The sequence below is a fragment of the Pelodiscus sinensis genome, chromosome 6 (assembly GCF_052426305.1).
Source record: "Pelodiscus sinensis isolate ZL-2025 chromosome 6, ASM5242630v1, whole genome shotgun sequence".
In the NCBI taxonomy this organism is placed as follows: domain Eukaryota; kingdom Metazoa; phylum Chordata; order Testudines; family Trionychidae; genus Pelodiscus; species Pelodiscus sinensis.
Window position 1 is genome coordinate 7,980,412 of NC_143057.1, and position 19,624 is coordinate 8,000,035.

The window sequence follows — 19,624 nt, forward strand, 5'->3', positions numbered from 1 at the left end:
CAAAGAGGAAGCGCACACGATTAATCACGATTACATTTTTCAGTTGCATGATTAATTGAGATTAAAATTTTTAATCACTTGACAGCCCCGTTATGGAGCTCTCCTGACTGCTAGATAGCATATATTTTCTCTGTGCAAGTGTGTATGGTGGGCTATCCAATTTGGTAATGACTATCACTGGTAGGGATACTCATTTCACCCAGTTCATTTGCTTTGTGGGCATAAGGTGGAGTACTTGTACCTGGCTCCTGCATGGGGAAAGATGCAATCGGACCTTCAGCACTTTCCTCTCGCAAAGCTGTTTGTAACTGTGGGGACCCCGTTGCTCCCCCCTCCCTTTTTGCAGCCCTCCCCAGCTGCGTGACTATAACTTCTAACAGTCTTCGATTCCGTTGTGCTCGGGTGCGCAGGGTGGGGGGTCTGGGCCCACCCTCGCTCCCAGACCCCAGCCCAGGGCCCTAAGGACAGAGTCTCTCGGACCTGTCCCACCGGAGGGGTTTAGACTCTTAACCACCGGTGCGCCAGCTCCGTGCCCTGCCCTGGGCTACTTCCACCCTATCTGCTACAATTCCCCCTATAACCCTCGTCCCGTGCTCCTCGCTCCTTTTCCCCAATCGCCCTTCCCCAGTACTCCCCGGGGGGGGGACTTTATACCCCCCGGATATCCTTCCCCGGGCGTCTGACGTCATCCCTTCCCGACGCTCACCGTCACTTCCGGCCGCCATGTCTTTCCCCTCACGCGGGGTGCGTTGCCTAGCAACGCCGGCTGTCCCGTTGCCCGGCTGGTGCATGACGGCGCTGCACCACCCGCAATCCGTCAGTTCCCGTCGCGCCGTCCCCAACAGTGAGAGCGCGATCGCGGGGTCAGTGCGGGGTGGGCCTGCTTCGGGGGAGTAGGCGGGTCCCACCCCGTCACAGTAACCAGTTACTGATCTCTAGAGGACAACTGAATTGCCAAGGCCACTTCTACAGAAGTCACTGGTGTGGAGTCTAGGCCTTCACATTCATGGGGTAACTAAGCAACAGGACAGAGCCAGCTTCCCACATTATTGGCTAAAGTCCATAAACCTTTTGTGAGCACTGATGCTTTTCATTCACAACAATTTCCTCCTGTTCAGCAGGAGCCTGCTTAAAACTCAGCCTCCCCTCAAAACAAAAACATGTGACCTAAGCAAACAGGAGCTAAAGAAAATATTGCATGACGCTCCCCTCCTCCCCTCCAAATGAAACAATTGAATGACAAAATGTTGCAAGTTATGTAACGAACTTATTTATTCTGCAGATAACATCCACTGAACTTTTGGACCTTGTAACAATGTCATTCTGAACTGGAAGATAGATATTGATAATGTTCAAGGCCAGGTCTCTTCCTCTACTGCTCGGAGGTTCCAGAACAGTGAATGAAGTACCAGGCTAGGGGAAAGGAAGAGATTTTCCAACAAGCTTAGCAATACATGTCCTGGACACTCAATGAACAGAAGGTCCTCTGCCTTCATTAGCCAATATATTAGCAAGTCTGCCTGCCTTCAAGAGAAATGTTGCTATGGGTAAACAGGTTTCTGCAAGAAGTGATCTCTCTAACCAAAGGACTGGATAGTATGGAGAGCTAAACAGCAATGCATAGTATATTTTTACATTCTTCATGCACAGTTTTAGAGATGTTACTATACATGGTCTAAGGCTTTGGAGCTAATGGAATCAGCTTTTCAAGGACACAAGATATTTAAACTGCACTACAGAGCTCTCTCAATTGTTTTCCAGCTAATTTCAAATTAATCTTACTATTGCTTTCGATGTTCTCCTGGAAAAAATGTTGTAGTTAGTGAGCCTCATGCTTAATTACTTCACAATTACATTTTCTAAGGTGACATTTTCTAGTGTCTCTTGTTCTCACTGGTGCACTTAAGGGGTTTTCATTATGAGCCCATAATTTCAGAGATTGATAACTTTTTCTTAACCACAAAAAATTGCTTCAGACTTCATAACAAGGTCCCAAATCCAGAGCATATATGTTGGCAAAAACTCACAAATACCCTGTTTTTCTGCCTTTGAGTTATTTTGAAGCAGAAATTAATTTTTCCACATGCATTTTTTTTGCAATTCATAAATAGTTCTTACATGCAAATGTGGCAGGATTTAAATCCCTTTTGACTCACTGCAGTTTATAAAATAAAAGTACAATGAGTTTTTGTAGAAAATAGCTAGAACTCCTACCCTAGATGTTATTTTTAGATTTAATTCAGCAATCTTTGCTCTCCTTGAGGTATGCAAAGTAAATAATGCACTTTTCCCTGCTGATTTTTTGTATTTTAACACTGTGTGCTGAGAAAACTAAACACTCCTCATAAAAGGGTCTGATCCCAAACCTATTGAATTCTATGGGATTATATTTACTTCAGTGGATATTGGCTCAAACTCATAGCTGTACTTTATTGCTGCCACTTTTGCAAGTGCTGACTGATTAAACCAAACACAGTGTGTAAACCCTATTATGTAAAATAACAGTTTCCAATTAAACCTTTGCCAACAGCTCATTATCATATACTACTGCTTTTCATTTATTACAATTACTCTCTTTCCCCCTTTAATTTCCTTTGTGTTTGTTTCTGTCTGTCCTTGGCACGCCATGATTTAAAATTGGAGTTCTGCAGAGCTCTGTAGATTAAGCTATGCCTGCTACGCATATGTAACCTTTATTTCCCACACGTTTACCACTACTTGTTCAAAATTTATTAAAACCATTCTCATTTGGATAGATGAGTAACAGGTGAAAACCTGCACATACAAATTACGTACTCATTGAAGCAAATAAAGGAAAATCCTCAAAGCAAACAAACACTTCAGATGTAATTAATTTGTTTAGCCCAAATAAACAGTGCTTGTGAACTTTTCAAGCAATCTCTGGGATGCCCATCTGCAAAAAGGGCTAGTTAACTAGCCTAGTTCAAAGTAATGTTCTACTGGATCACAGTCGATGGAGCTCATAGACCTATCATCCTGAAAACACAATTGCCAGTAGGCCCAGATTATGCTACAGGTACTGCAATTATGATAGCTAGCTCTCCGATAGTGTGCTTGATCAGTAGATCTCAAAGAATTTATTGAGGTCAGTAGCATTATCCCCATTTTACAGATGGTGAAACTGAGGCACGGGAAGGCAGGTTTATTCAGCCACCCAGCATGTCAGTGCCACAGCTGGGACTAGAACTCCTGTTCTAGTCCCACAGCTGGGACTAGAACATCTTCCATACTGCAGTGGCACAATGCTGAATGGATAAGCCTGTGTCTATAGTCCCAGGTTTTATTTGAAGACTCCACTTTCATTTTAAAAAAAAGTTTTGAGCGTTCATGAATACAAAGGAAATCATGATCCCATTCAAACTGTAGCATCTGATTGAGACTGCCAACATCCTAAAAGAACTCCAGTAGATGAAAACTCCTTTGTGTACTTTGAAATCTGCTGCCACTCCTGGTAGAGACAAGGCCTTGACATGGGAGGAGGGCCACATTGTAGGATGTTGCTATAGGGTGTGCAAAGGACCGTTAGCTTAACTTAGCTCAGCTCTACTGCCAGATATTTGGGGTGCTGTTCAACTACATGGCACTTCACTTCACTTCACTTAGGTTATAGCTTGCATCACCCTCACCATCAGTTTTTAGTTTAATTATCTTTCCAGCCAATTCCTCTTCCTGTCTGAGACTTATGTGCTGATTCGAAGGTCTGATTCAAAGAATTGGAGGCGCTTCTATTGGCTTCAGATCAGATCCTGAATATCCTCCTGGACTTAGTTTAATAGTCTATGTTGTCAACTAGGATTATAAAAATGTAGAGCTAGAAGGCACCTTGAAATCATTAATTTCTGCCCTTTGCATTGTGGTAGGACCAAATAACCCTAGACAATCCCAAACAGGTATTTGTTCAACCTGTTCCGAAAAACTCCAGTGACGGGTTTCCACAGAAACCCTTGGAAACCCATTATAGAGCTTCTTTACCCTTCTAGTTGCACAGTTTCCATACTCCTGCTTCTTATTTATAGTTGTTGTTATTTTGGGGGGTTAAGGGTGTTCCTTTTTTAACCAGAGTGTTATTGGAAATGTTGATTCTATGCAAGCAATCTCCTGGCAATAGAACAGATACTTGAGGGGAAGGGTAATAAAACAATATGAAATGCTTTTTAGAAACACACCGTCGAGTCAAACACTCATTAGCTGCTCCTAGTTCTTTGCTAGCTAGACTGTGGATTGGAATTTAGTGTCCGCCTGAGCTCAGGTTAGCAGCTCTTCTCCAGGGAAATGGACAGGCTGAGGTGTGAGACTAAAGAAATATATTATGGCTTTGCATTGAAGGTAAACCAGCAAGAAGTTAGAAAAGCATCCAGGAAAATTATACACAAGCACATTAAGATCACGATGAATTCTTCTAGCAAAGCATCAACCCTTCCTCACGATGTTCCCAGGGAGCAAACATCTGAGATGTTGTAGCTACATTCTGCAGATGCATTTCCTACTCTGGGGGTATGAATATTTGTTAATTAGCCATACATTTCAGAGAGACGGATTGGGAACTTTTATGCTGGCAGATGGTTAGCATTCTCAATTCAGGGCACGTCATCTTGTAATGAAGATACTGGGCTGCAACTCTGAGCAGATGTGTGTTCCGTTTCTGCCTCTGTCACAGACTTGCGTGCCCATTAACCTAGGTGACTGGCACCAGGATTTGAGTACCAAGCTTAGCCTATCATGAGCGTGAGCATCCCCCCGCCCACTAACATTACAGTCCTTGCTGTTTCTTCCCTTTCCCGTGTGTGTCTGAGCGGCATAGCCTATGGTTCTTTGTGCTGAGGTGCTCTGGGATTTTTTCCCAGACAGTTGTTAATTGCCAGAGAACTTGTCTGCCCTTCCAGCAGAGCTGTGGGAGAGCAATGAAGGACTATCGGCACTCGACTGATTTTTTTTTTTCCCCAGCATCCTCATTCTAGCACAGCCTGGGTTTTGACCAATACTTTCAGCTGAGCCAGTCAGTCCAGGTGTAAAGCACCTCCAAGCCCAGGTTAGACACTTCTGTGTTGATGGTAGGTATTTATACATAAAACTCAAGTTATTTCCCAGGCTAATTGTGTGGTGAAGACATACCTTCTGTGGCTTTATCTCCATTTCCCCATCTGTGAAATGGGGATAAAACCCTTCTCCCCCACCCCACTCATTTATCTTCTCTTTACAGATTACAAACCATTTGGAGGTGAAGGTTGTCTCACTACATGTTTGTATATCACCAAACACAACTGTCCTTCATTCCTGATGGGGGCCTGTAGATGATACTGCAATACGTATAATAGAGCAGGCAAAACATTTGGCAGAGTTAAAAATGAGACCATTTAAAAAATCATTAAATACAGAGCATTTTTGAAAATGTAGCCTATGCTAGGGACCCTAACTTTTTCCATGCCTGACACATTATATTGGTGCTGATGAAACTGTACTCCTATTGCAATTTTCTTGTCATTATTAAGCACCTCGTGCACTGCCATTTTCAGTCTGCTTTGCAATATAAAACTAATCTTCAGAGGATACTTGTCTTAAAACAGATCAATGTAAAGCAAGAAGAACTATGTCATTCAATGAATTAATCATAAGATTCTTAATAGTCAGACACCAGTAGACAATGTCCCATTTTGAACAACATTTCTGCAAGATTGTCAGATTTGTCAATGACTTTTTTTTTCATTAAATATTGAAGTGTCTTAAAACAGAAGCTAAAGATCAAGGTCATGTCTAAATACATCTTGTTCAAAGTGCCACTGTTGTGTGAACTTTGTATGCACTATGCTTTTACCAGAGTAATTTTTCTAGATTCTGAGTCCAATAAAGTATGAAGACAGGAGCCTAAAATGATATAACAAGTGGATTAACTCCCTCTCTTCCCCCTCTATACTGGATTATCACATTTTAAAATTAAATTCTGCATGTTATAGGATAATCAGAACGTTTCTTAAAGAAAACTAATGTAGTATATCAAATACTTTGAAATAAGATTTCCCCATCCCCATTCAAAGTAATGATAGAGACAGGAACCACCAAATGATACTTACATTTGAGTTGCATTTTTAATTTTTTTTTTAAAATGGCTGCAAGTGAATTGCTTACAAGTCACCAGATGAAGTGTATTAAACATGCTGCACTTTGAGGTTGAAAAAAGTGTGCCCAAATTAGAAGTGGAAGAATTATGTTTTTAAAACTAAAGCATCGTATCTCCCTGAATATTGATATCTGATTAAAAGCCCTTTATTTTTTTTTATCGTGTTAATGTACAGAAGCTGCATTTTCATGTTATCCTGGAAAATGTTAACTTGAATCCCACAGCAGCACAGTATAGTGGTTAGAGCACAAAGCTGGGTGTGAGCAAGCCAAGTTGTTGTTCACACGTCTGTTAGTCTCGGTGAGTGCCTCTAGTTAATTCTGTAAAGATGGGTGCAGTTGTCTTCGTCATGTGAATATCATTTGCTCTAAGATGCCATGTAAATCAAAAGTGCATGGTTACTTAGCTGTAGTTTATCTAAATTTACTTGTACCTACCGATCTCTCGGTATCCCCCTCTCCCCCCCCGCTTCTCCGTAACCCTTTTCTATCTGGTCTTCAATTGGATGAAGAACCATCTCCCTGCTACTCACTCATTGTTTCTGTTGCACTTGCTGAGGAACAAACCCGGACAAAGAGTGGGCTGGAGCAGTATTGATTTTCAGGTTGTTGATAGGTACAGATTCTTAAGAGTAAAGTGATACTCACACACGCACACACATCGCATTCATGCTGGCAGTTTGGAAGCAGGCTGCAAGTGTGGGGTTGATTACTTTTGATTTCGCTGGTGGGTGGAGTGCTGCTTAAGCTGGCTAAGCATCAACTCCTCATTCCACGAGGAGTAACAGTTAATTCGAACTAAGGAGTTAGTTCGAATTAACGTTTAACTGTTGCGGTTGCCCTCATTTGCCTACCTAGCTCTAACTAACGAGCTAGTGTAGACATACCTGGAGGCACTAAGAAATTGAATATGTCTAGGCAGCTGGAATCTGTGAACACCCAGCATGTCACTTCAATTGAAGTGGGCGAGAGACTAAGGATCTTTCATCTGGCAGCAATTCCTCTTAAGAAACCTTTAAGGCTCTTTTTTTAACTCTTGTCCCCTATAGGGAGGGACATTCACAAACAACATACCCTGCCACCTCCTTCTGGTTGCTTCTAGACACAAGGGGAATTGTTGATATTACAAGACAGCAGATTTTATGCTTGGAATATTATTCGAAGGTGTGTCTAAGAACTGGAAAATCAATTAATAATTACAAATGCGCCTGCTTCTCATTATATGAATGCCCCTTGCACTGATTTGGTAATAGTATTTACCAAATGAACATTGTGCTCTACTTGTACACTCACACCTGGAGAGATCTAGGAAGTTTTCTACTATTGTGCATTTGTGAGGCAAACTTAATTTAAAACTGAAATTTATTTAGGCATTCAAAATGTGCTTGCCTGAAGCAAGCCATGTATAAATTAATAGTCCTTTTTTTCCTCTGTGTTTTAAACTTCTAAATAAAACTCTTGGTCACTAGCTCATTTTTGCTGAGGGAGGAAATGCAGTTTCCTAAAATCCAGATGCTCCGGCAGGGTTAACCAGCGGTTAGTTCATAGATTCTGAGGCTAAAGAGAATTATTGTGATCATCTAGTCTAGAGGTGTGGGTATAAGACAGCCCATAGAACTTTGCCAAATTTTCCAGAGCATATATTTTAGGGGAAAAAATCAATTTTGATTTAAAAGTTGACCATGATGGAGAATCCATCATGACCCTTGTGTCACGTCTATACTTACCACGCTGGAGATTGATCTTCGTGTGTTTGATTTAGTGGGTCTAGTAAGGACCTACTAAATTGAATGCTGAGGAGTAAGGAAAGTTGATATTTCCCACTGTGGAGATGGCACCAAGTTCGGCTTAAGGTGCAGCATTTCTAGCTGTATTATTTACGTAGCTGGAGTTGCGTACCTTAAGCCAACCTACTGGGTCTAGAGTAGATCTGGCCTGAGTAAATTGTTCTAATGCTTAATTATCCTCACTGAATAAAGTGTACATCTTATTTCCAGGCTGAATTTTCTAGACTCAGCTTTTAGCCACTGGATTGTATTAACCTTTTTCTGCTGGACAGAAAACCCCTTTGATCCCCAAAGAGGCAGGCACCTGTAGCTTTCAGTGTAGTCACTCCTTACCTTTTTCTTTGTTCATCTAACTGGATTGAGCTCTCTGAGTCTTACTTTAAGGAAGAATCAAAGGATTACAAAATGTTCTTGTGGCTCTTTTCTGAACCCTCTCAATATGCTTAATGTATGGAGACCAAAACTTGACATAATATTCCACCTGTGCTCCTGCAGGTGCCAAGTACAGAAGTAAAATAATTTCTCTACTTCTAAGACAAAGGGAAATTTTCAGTAGGCTTACATCAGCTCCTTTGGCCAGCCTTCAAATAGAGCCAGAGAGCTCACATTTGCATATCAAATTTTTCTCAAGGTTACTACTTCCCAGGATAATATTCTGTCCTGTAAGTATAGCCTACATTCTTTGTTCCTAAATAGACACACTTGCATTTAGCGATATGAAAACACACATTGTTTGCACTCAGGTTACGAAGAGATCTAGGTTGCTCTGAATCAGTGAGCTATCCTCTTAATTATTTACTATTTCCTTATTTCTTGTGTCGTCTGCAAACTTTATTAGTGCTTTTTTCCAGATAATTAATTAAAAATGCCCAAATATCATGGACCAATCACATTCAGAACCTCATTATAAACACCTGCTTGATAATTCTGTGACAATTACATTTTGAGACCTATCAGTTGGCCAGCTTTAATCCTCTTAAAAGGTGTCATGCTAATTTCATAATGTTCTAGCCTTTTTAACCAAAATATTATGTGGTACCAAATCAAATTCCTTCCAGAATATAAAGTTTATCACAACACCACCATTACTTGTCAGCCAAATCTGTTATCTCATCTAAAAGATTTCAAATTATTTTGACAGGTTCTGTTTTCCATTAAACCTATATTGATTGGCATTCATCACATTGTCTTTCTTTAAATTTATCAGTTGAGTCTCACATCAGCTGCTCTGTTATTTTTCCTGGGATGAATGTCACACTGAACATGTCCTCTCATTTAAACTTTTTAGGTTTGAAACAACATTAGTTTTTGTCCTGCCTTCTAGAATGTTATATGCACAGGCTGTTCTGAATATGAGGGAAATATGAGATTCCATTATAAGACATAAGAGACTGAGCCCTTGATGGGATGCTAGGAGAGAGTGGTATTGCAATGTGACCCAATGTACTGAAAATATAACCTGTGATAAACAGCTCTAGCATATAGGACATACCAAATATTGATAAGCTCATTTCGTTGCAGTCTTTATCCACAAGCAGAGATAGGAGATGTATTAGTCATAGTTACCATTTCTGCTGATTTGCATCTTAAAACACTACTTTGGAAATGAATTGAAACTTTTCCAGATAACATAATGTGCTTATACATCAATTTAAAAACATCAGCAAAGAGGCATCTGCTCATTATTTACTCAGTTCTCAAGGTTGCACTGCTTACCTATGTCAGAAGATGCTCATCAATGTCAGAGCCAACACATCCTACACAGGAGCACTGAAAAGTGCACAGAAAAATACTGATAATGATCTGAAGTATCTTTGCCTTTATCATAGAATACTACGACTGGAAGTGACCTTGAGAGGTCAGCGAGTCCAGTCCCTTGCCCTCATGGCAGGACCCAGTACTGTCTAGACCATCCCTGATAGACATTTATCTAACCTGCTCTTAAATATCTCCAGAGATGGAGATGCCACAACCTCCAGGGGCAATTTATTCCAGTGTTTAATCACCCTGACAGTGCGGAACTTTTTCCTAATGTCCAACCTAAACCTCCCTTGCTGCAGTTTAAGATCATTGTTTCTTGTTCTATCCTCAGAGGCCAGGAAGAACAATTTTTTTCCCCTATGGAGTTCTGTGAGGCTTTTAAAAGTCAAAACACAACAGTTCTTCCTGCTTCCTGGTTTCAAGCTTCCCCCCCCCCCTCTTTTTCTGTTCAACTGCATCCCAATACTAACACAATTACTTTTACAGATAGATTCTCCCCAGGCAGTTGGGACAGTTTTATAGGTGGAAATGGGACAGACAAAACTGGTTTGTTCTATCTCCTCTTGTACTCTTCCACAACACCGATTTCTTTGTTAGGCCTTTTACAAAACTATTTCTGTTTTGATCCTAGCAGTATATTCCGTGCTCCACTCGCTGTGTTAATAAATACTGCTTAACGTCCTAGCATTTAGCAGTTTTGTTCCTCTTTTCTATGTATCCATGCAGCCTTGTGTATTTTGTATCTCTGGGTTTACTCCCCTTTTCTGTTTTTCCAAAGAACAGATTCTTTCTACCTTTTATAGCTTTTTTGAAAAACCAATATTCTCCAGTCCCTGAGTGCTTATCAGTGCCATATGCTTTATTTTTTCCTTTGCAATATTAAACATTCCACAGTCAGATGTGCAGAACTGTGAACAGACTTCCAAATGTGGCCTTGCAAGCTTCTTGAGCTAAGAATTCCCAGATCTCATAGTTAGTAAGTTTTTATCTGCATCCCAGAATGCTGTTTGTTTAATTTTAACAGATGTTGTCTGGGTCTTACGCTTTTATCCAACACTACTCCTAATACCTGCTTTGTAGTTTGTAGCTTTTGGAAACAACATTGTGTATATGATGCAGCTTGGTAACATAATGAAAAGGCTGCACAGCTAGCAAAGCGGATTGCATTCACAACTGGTAAAAACAAGGACATGGAAATAATTTCTAGTGTTAGTTGAAAAACTTTTGAGATACTAGAATATCCCAGTTTGCCATGAAAAGACGAAGAACTTGCTCTATGGGAATGGATCAGTAGCCTTTTTGTTCCAGCATTTTGTCAGCACATGAAAGAGAAGACGCGCTGTATTTATGACTCTAAGATGGCAAATATAAATGAATGTTTAGGGCTTATCTAGGTGTGTGAAAGACTTAACCTCCATTATGCAAAATCTCAGATCTCCCTGTTGCTAAATGAAATTTTTTTGATTCCCTTAGAACCCTGCATCTTTATCCTAGGCTCTTTGGACAGAGGACAGCTCTATTTCACATGGGAAAAGGACTCCTAGAAGCAGAAGATCCCTGTTGGGGAGGGTGGGACAAAGGAAAGTCAGCTGGGGTTGCTATGAAGAGAGAAACTTGATTGAAAGAGAAGTAAATGATCAGGTGAAGAATCTCTCTGTAGGAGAGAGACTAAAATATAAGCCATCACCGATAGTGGTTCCATCATTCATGCAGACACCCACAGGCATGCATAGCCGCAACAAAGGAGTGCAAGAATGTGTCACCTGGGTTAACTGTCAGTGCTCAGATATGGAAGTGAATGTAATCAGCTAGCAGAGGTCTTCATCTGGAGCCTGGACTCACCTAATGCACACAAGTCTCAGGCTTGAAGGAGTATCCCAGGTCAGTGGTGAGCCAAAAAAGGGAGACTTCCTGTTTCAGAACCATGAGGGGCTGTGTCAATTATGTCTTCAGATGGAAGCGTCTCTCTGTAGCTTGTAGTGACCCAAGCTAAAAAAAATCTTTTAAAATTATAGGCTAATAGAGTAGGCTGTATGAGCCCCATAGTTAGCTTTTGATGTCATTTGGGTGTTGAATATAACGGCCCCGATTTGCATGACACCATCTCTAATGGCTTGAACAAAGACATAAACTGGATGGGTCTTTGTATAAAACACCCAAATAACATCAAAAGTTAAGTATCAGGCACTTATAGCCCATTCTATAAACCTCATTTAGCAGGGACACTTTAATTGACAGGTTTTTTCCACCCTGTTTTTCTTCTTTTTAGTTGAATCTCTGTGCTGCTTGCTCCATATTTGTCATCTGAAGAAGTGGGTTGTGCCAAGGAAAGCTCGTGATACTTTCTATCTATATTTTTGGTCAGTCTCTAAGGTGCTACAGGACCATTGTTGTTATTAGTTGCAGACTAACACAGCTACCCCTCTGAGATTTTGAAGCTAAGCTGCTAGAAAAGCCCTAGGCATTTTTCTGTTTATTCCCTGCTGTGTTTGAATTGTGGGAAATGTGGGAAATGAGTTTCCAGACATAATTTGATCTCTTTATAGAATATTTTGATACATGGCATAATAGGACAATTCAGGGCCTTTCACAATAGCAGGCTCTTTCTTGATCTATCTGTCTGTAACTTAGTTATTGTGTGTGTGTGTGGAGGTTTGGCAAGCAATATACGATGATATACAGGTTGCTAACTTTTTTTGTTGTACAGATGAGCGTGCCAGCATTCTGGAGTAAGAAAGTGTGACTTCTCTCAAACCACTGATTCATTTGTTGGTCAGGAAATTTCATTTTACATGAGCTGGTAATAAATTGTAATAAAAACTTTCATATTTGCTAAAGATATCTGTAGACAATCTCTCTGGATATGTCTACACTACCACCCTAGTTCGAACTAGAGTGGCTTATGTAGGCATTCGAAGTTGCAAATGAAGCCCGGGATTTAAATATCCCGGGCTTCATTTGTATCTTGCCGGGCGCCGCCATTTTTAAATCCCCCTTAGTGCGGACTCCGTGCCCGTGGCTACACGCGGCACGGAGTAGGTAGTTCGAATTTGGCTCTCTAATTCGAACTACCGATACACCTCGTTCTACGGAGTCTGCACTAACCGGTACACCTCGTCCATGGATGTGTTTGGGCATTCTATAAGGTTACGTCTACATTTGCTCCCTAGTTCAAGCTAAGGATGCAAATGTAGCCAATTTAACTATCCCATGCTGCATTAGCATAATCTTGCCCGTGCGTTATTCCGCTCAATAGCTGATTTGAACCAGGAAATGCACTTCGGGATGCGTTAGTTCGAACCACACCCCTTGGTTTGCTAACGTTAGTCCTCTACCGTGGTGTAGTGTAAGTCTTCCTTATTTGTGGAAGTTATGGGGAAATGGCCCCTACCTCAGCTGCTCACACAGATTCTAAAGCTTTTCTAAGGGCAGATTTGACCTCCAGCTTATATCAGAAACATCACCAGAGTACACTGCACTGTGGCTGTTCTCTGTTTTCAGAGCCATGGGAAGAAGAGCATAGATTAAACCAGGCTAGAAGTTTCTAGTGAGCCCAGTGCAAGGGCAGACAAGACCGACTTAAAGCCATTCTCCAAGCACAGGAGCAGAGTTAACAGGCCCCAAGCTGACTACAAGGAGCTCAGCTACATTGTATGCAGCCATGCTGCGTTTGTGTTAGGATAGTAGGGCGAGATGACAGCAGCAGATGGAGGATAATCAGTCTTTCCCATCAGCTCTGGATTGAGATATTATGACAATGGCGAGCTGTTTCTGACATCCTAAAGTGAAACTTAATTGCACGTATTTTTCATCATAATGTCCCTAAGGGAACACCTGCAGCATGAGCCGGCTCCAGATATAATAGAAGCAGAGTGGAAGTGCAGTTCATCAACCATTAATCATTAAAATGATCATAAATCGTCTATTCACTGACGATGGGCCTATTCTGTTCATGCTTTCTTATTGGGATGCTGCTTCAATTAAAAAGTTGTTGAGAGCTGTTTGGTTTTCAGGGCTTTCATAAGCCTTCACGAGGCCCATTTATTTTAACAGAATCTCTCTAAGAATGTGTGAAATCTGTTCACAAAATGCCATTAGAGCATCAATTAAAGTATCATGTGAAGTGACTGTGGGCTTTGGAGTATTTGTGACTATATTCAAATTGCATGTTTTTACTGCATGTATAATCCATATGTTGTCGCTGAAATATTCCAATACCTGCCCACGCCAGCTTCCCACTAAATGATGCATCAAAAGAATCACTAGGGAGGGGGTATTATTATTTTTTTAATTTTCAGCATTGATTTCAGTCTGCTGGTTCAAAATAGTTCTACAAAACAAAGTAGTCACAGAATAGGTTTTTGTAGTTTGAATTTAAAAACTTCTTTTTTCTCAAGATTGCAGAGACTAGACAGTCGGGACCTGATTCATATTCCATTTAAGTCAGTGGGAGTCTTTTCATATGTTATTACAGCTCAGATATTTTAAAGGGAAAGCACAAATTCAGTATGTGGAACCAAAATGTAACCTGTTAGAATAAGACTTGGTGATACCTTTGGATAAAAATGCAGCAATGATAAAACTGTCAACTTCAGACCTTCGGGGGTAGCCAAGTTACAGGTAAACTGAAAAAACAACAAACAGTCGGATGCACACATTTTGTTGGTCTATAAATGCTACCAGACTGTTTGTTGTTTTTTTTAGCTTTATTTTTTAGCCTGTTTTGTGAGAGACAACAAAAAAAATCTGTGAAATTTGGGGGCGGGGCATATTCAGAAAGGTAATTTTGCTTTCTGTGCAACTCTAGTTCAACAGCATTTTGTAATACTCTTTAATATTGTTAAATTCTGATAACAAATTGTGAGGACTTCCAAATAGTAAATGTGATTAGACAGAGGGAACCTAATGAGGTAGAAAGAAAAGAGTTAACTTATGTTAGGGAAGGGGAGGCTATGGGAGACTAAAAGGTCTACAGACAGTAACACATGTAAAGAACAAGTGTGTAGCCACGTCTCCACTACACCAAGGATCATCTGAAGGTATGCCATCCGGTTACATAAATAACATAGGTGAAGTTGACATACCTTACGTGGAGCTGGGCACCATCTCCACAGCGTTTCTCCGATTGTTTTCCCTTACTCTTTGCTATCATAAGGAATACCAGCGCTGACGGTGTCATCCTCTGTTTAACTTAGGGGAATCAAACCCCGTAAGATCAATTGCCGGAGTGTTGATCCTCTAAGTGGACACATGGCCTGGGAGAAGGGAATAATTTAGGGCAAAGAAAGGGCTAAAATGAGAAGATATGGGATGATGTGAATAAAAGAAATAATTAATATCATACTGATTGCTGTGATCTAGTCACATGTAGAATTGCCTATCAAGGACAGTGATGGAACCTCCCATTGTTTGCGTCATTTAAGCCCTAGACCAGACAAAATCCTTGTATATTTAGAGACGGGAACAATGTTGCATTGACAGGGAGAGGGACTCAATCTAATAGGTCTCTAATTTCTGTGATTCTTGACGCTTCAGGAAGGCTCATTCTAATTACACAAACTGAAACATTGTGAAGACACCCGGATTAACATCTCTACTCGTACAAAAAGGACAGTGAGATCATTAATGGCCATAAGTTGTCAAGATTTCAGTTCTGAGTGCCATTCTGGAGTAGCATTTTTAGCAACATACCTGAGAATCTATTTCAGTAGAAACTGTGCCACTGATTGACTCACGACTGTGACTTCCTGAACCATTGTGTTTCCCTTGGGTATGTCCTACCAAATATTGACTAGCCATGGTCTTGCTAAACTTCTCAGATCTTCTGGATGATTGTTGCAATAATACTTGGTACACGTGATCACAGTGAGGTTGTGTGGCCATACACAATGAGAGTAGCAAGAACAGAAAATTCAGTAGCACAAAAATAATCCAAATATTAGAATAAACCCTAAGGGGGGGACCTAAATTTGCTTTTATTGCAGCATTTCTAATTGTATTCTTCATGCTTCTCAGAAGCCCGTCAACCATAGCAAAAATATTGTGACTTCCAGTGACTGACTTTAAGCTATAAAGATGATCGTTTTCTATTTTTATTGCCTCTCTGGTCAATGTTGCATATTTTCCAATTACTGTAAATTAATTAAGCAAACACTTTTGGTTTTAGTTCAACAAATTAACCAGCAAAGAATGAGCTCTTTTCAAAATCCTTTTTAGGCAGCACAAAAATTGAAGTGATAAAATGTGCAATGTGTAAATTGTGACACTACTCAAATATCATAGGTTTGTTTACAAAACTAAGCCATTGGTAAGGTCACATTTCATCACCATCATGATACTTCTTTGTGCAGGGGTAGTATGAGTCCTAACTGCAATCTTTGTGGTGCTAGGCACTGTACAATACTTAGCACTTAGATGATCATACAAAGGTTTTAAAACCTAATTATTTAAGTCACAGCACTCTTCAGAGTGGAGATAGATAAGTACTTAGATTTTATTTTGGTACTTAGACTATAAGTTATTTGAGTGGGGGACTGTCTTTCAGTTCTCTTCTTGGATAGCACCAAGCACAGAAGCATCTTGGTATTTGACTGAGACTGTTAAGGGAATGCTGCAATACAAATAATAATGAATAGGTATTTCTATGCTGAATGTGTCGAAACAAGACAGAAGTAAAGTAACTGGCCTGAAGTCATAAGTAAGGGTCAGAGCTGGAATTAGAACTTGGAAGTTCCTTGCTCCAGGAATCTGAGTTTGAATTGGAGGCCAGTTAGGTTTAATCCTATGTTAAATGGTGGAAACATTGCCTTTTAGTAGGTTTCTTGTAATTCCTCTCTGTGTATGTAAAATAAATTCACCAGATGAAGAAAACACTTTGCAGAACATATACTTTTTTTCCTACCAGCACATAAAAGTTGATCGGACAGCAGCATTGGAAAACTTAAAACTGTGGATTAATAATAGATTTTTGTAAAGATTGTAGTTTTACATCAAGTATTGGAAAAGAAAAACAAAACATTTGTAAGGAAATGTCTGCTTCTCGGGTGGAGCATCCTTCTTTGAAGTTGGTTTTAAATGTGGAAAGTTATGTATCCTAGACTTTCTCTTCAGAGCGTATTTTATAGTATCTGGATGCCTCGCTGTAGATAAGACTTCCGTGGGTCCGTGGGTGGGTGCGTGGTGCACTTCTTGTATAGGAGATAATGACCTTTGTGGATAAAATCCACTTCATCAGATGTGTTGGAGTGGAAATAACAAATATATATATATATATATATATATATATATATATATATACACACACAATCAACTATAGGACCTGTGTAAATGAGGCTAATTAAGTCAACTGGATGTGTCTTATTCATAGTTTATAATGTGGAAATGTGGATGTTAAAGCCAGAATAAATTGACTGTGTAATGTGCCAACTAATTAGTGCCTTTGTTCAAAGCAATGATAACACTGTCAAGTTTGTAGATGAATTCCAGTTCTGCAGTCCCTCTGTAATTGGGTAGTTAAATTCCTTTGTATAAGAATGGCTACTTTTAAATCCGTGATTGAATGACTACACAGGTTAAAATGTTCCCCTGCAGGTTTCTGCATGTTGTATTTCTGATATCTGATATCTGATTTGTATCCATTTTTCCTTTATTGTAGAGCCGTGGCCCCCAAAATCTCTTCATAAATGGCATACTTCTTTTTATAAACCAAGTCCATTTCTTTGTACAGACTTTGTGTATCAAAAGTAAATATTCCTTAAATAATGTACCATCTTCTCTATGCATATTATAGAGTGATTTTTACAACCACTGGAATTTTAAAGATTTAGGAGTTTTATCAATCTCATCCTGCCTGCCAATCTTTTGACATCCTTATTCTCTAACATGTGTTGTTCAAGATGTGTTGTTCATGCCCATTCAATGACTCACCATCCCTTCCCAGTGTTGCAGTTTCTGGCAAGAAAGAACTGAGGGCAGGAGGAGCTGGCAATATTACTTACTCTGCACCATGCGGAGATCACTCCAGAGGACCCTAGAGCCAGTCCCCTATGAATATGGCTGAGGGTAAAACTTGCAGTGTATGTAGCAAGCGCACACTCCTAATATGGAACAGACATGAGCAACACATCTCGAAGAACCCCTGTTATGGAACCTTCCACTGGCTACAAGCCGGCTTTTATTGCCAGCTTGTCTAATACTTGACCTGTTTTGCTTTTGTGAAGAATGTTTGGAAAACCTGGTTGATTGTCTGTTTGAAGAAAAAATGACAGTTGTTTGCATCGAATCATTTAAAACCTTTCCCATTTAACCCAAAATCTTCTGCAGTCACCACTTCTGCAGTTAATAGAATGAGCAAAGCAGGACATTATGTCTGAGTATCTCACTCCTGTGCAGGCTAAAATTCACAGTGCATGCACATGGACTCCAGTGTGCTCAGAGCCAGGAATTGAAACTTTACAATGTCACTTACATATTCAGCCGTCTTTCAAGATACGTGCGAAACAAATTACTTGAGAAAAATGTTCAAACTTTTGTTTTGAATCAAAAATTCCCATTTAAAAATTGTTGGCTAAGTGCATTGACTCTTTAGTACATTTTAGGTTTCCTTTCTACACCGAGGCTAGAATGCGCAGGCCTGCTGATGAGGGGGCACAAAAGGGGGCAGCTTCCTAAGCCCTCTGGGCACTGAAGGGCTAGCTGTGGGAGGCTAGTTGCTGCCCCACCCCCTTCCAGGGGCCCAAAGCTAGCCCCACCCCCAGCTGATCAAGGACCTTAGCAAAGTCTGTCGGCCTCCCTGAGAATGTTTATAAGCCAAACTAATACGCCCGGAACAATGTTGTTTAAACAGGCCCATTTTTATATCCCTAGAAGGCAATTATCATTAAGCCTGTACAATAGAATACATATAAATAAAATATGGTAGGAAAGTAATATATTTGCATGTTATGAGAAATGTTTCCTTGAAACCCACTTTATTAAAGTAGATAGCAAGAGATCTAAATTGCTAGCAAATTAATTGCAATTTGAAAACCACCAGTTCTGCTGTGATATGTGGGAATTACTAATTTCCATTGAAACCGGTTAAATAAGAATTCCTGAACTCAAAAGCTGCCTAGCAAATAGTATTTCCGGTATGACCAGGCCTCCGAATGGTGTGGGGGAGGGAGAGGAGGGGCACAAAAGGGGCAATTGCCCCAAGGCCTGGAGATTCAAAGGGACCCAGATCATCTGGCCGCATCCGGACGGAGCTCCCCGGCCCCTTGGGATTGCTACCAGAGCATTAATCCTCACAGCACTGAGGAGTGGGAGGGGAAGGGAGGAGACACACACTTCAGTCTTGGCGGCAGTAAGGGCTGACAAGCTTGGTCCTGTCCCTTGAAGGGGCATGCACCCGGGTCCCCTCCTATCTTGACCCTGGGGCAATCGTGGTTGTCAGCCCTGCTGGGCATGATGGAGTCAGTTTCTCCATCATATCAGAACTGGGCCTGATCTTGTGGCAGGCAAAGCATCTCCTGCAGAGTGCTTAGCTCAGGACTTTGCAGGCTTGAATCCCGTGTGGTTGAGAGAGGGGTATTCTCATAATCCTGCCTGAACACTTCCCTCTCAGATCCTATAAATGTGTGTAGCTGTGAAAAATAACTTGAATCAAATGATAGAGCTAATATTGTGGCTAAGTCGTTGGCTTGTGATTCAGCAACCCTGTGTTCTGTTCCCCCATCTGTGAGCCCTGAGGTGAGTTGTTTGAGGTAAAATTTTAAACTCATTGACTTTCAGTGTGACATAGGCTCCTTAGGGCTGAAGTTTCACATTTTTAAAGTTATGTAGGCACCTACAGATGATTGATGAGGTTTCAAAAACAGGTATGCGCCTAACATCAATTTGAAATGAGCTAGACCTTTTGCAATGCCCACAGGTATTGAGAATGCTTTCGTTGTCTGTTTAGT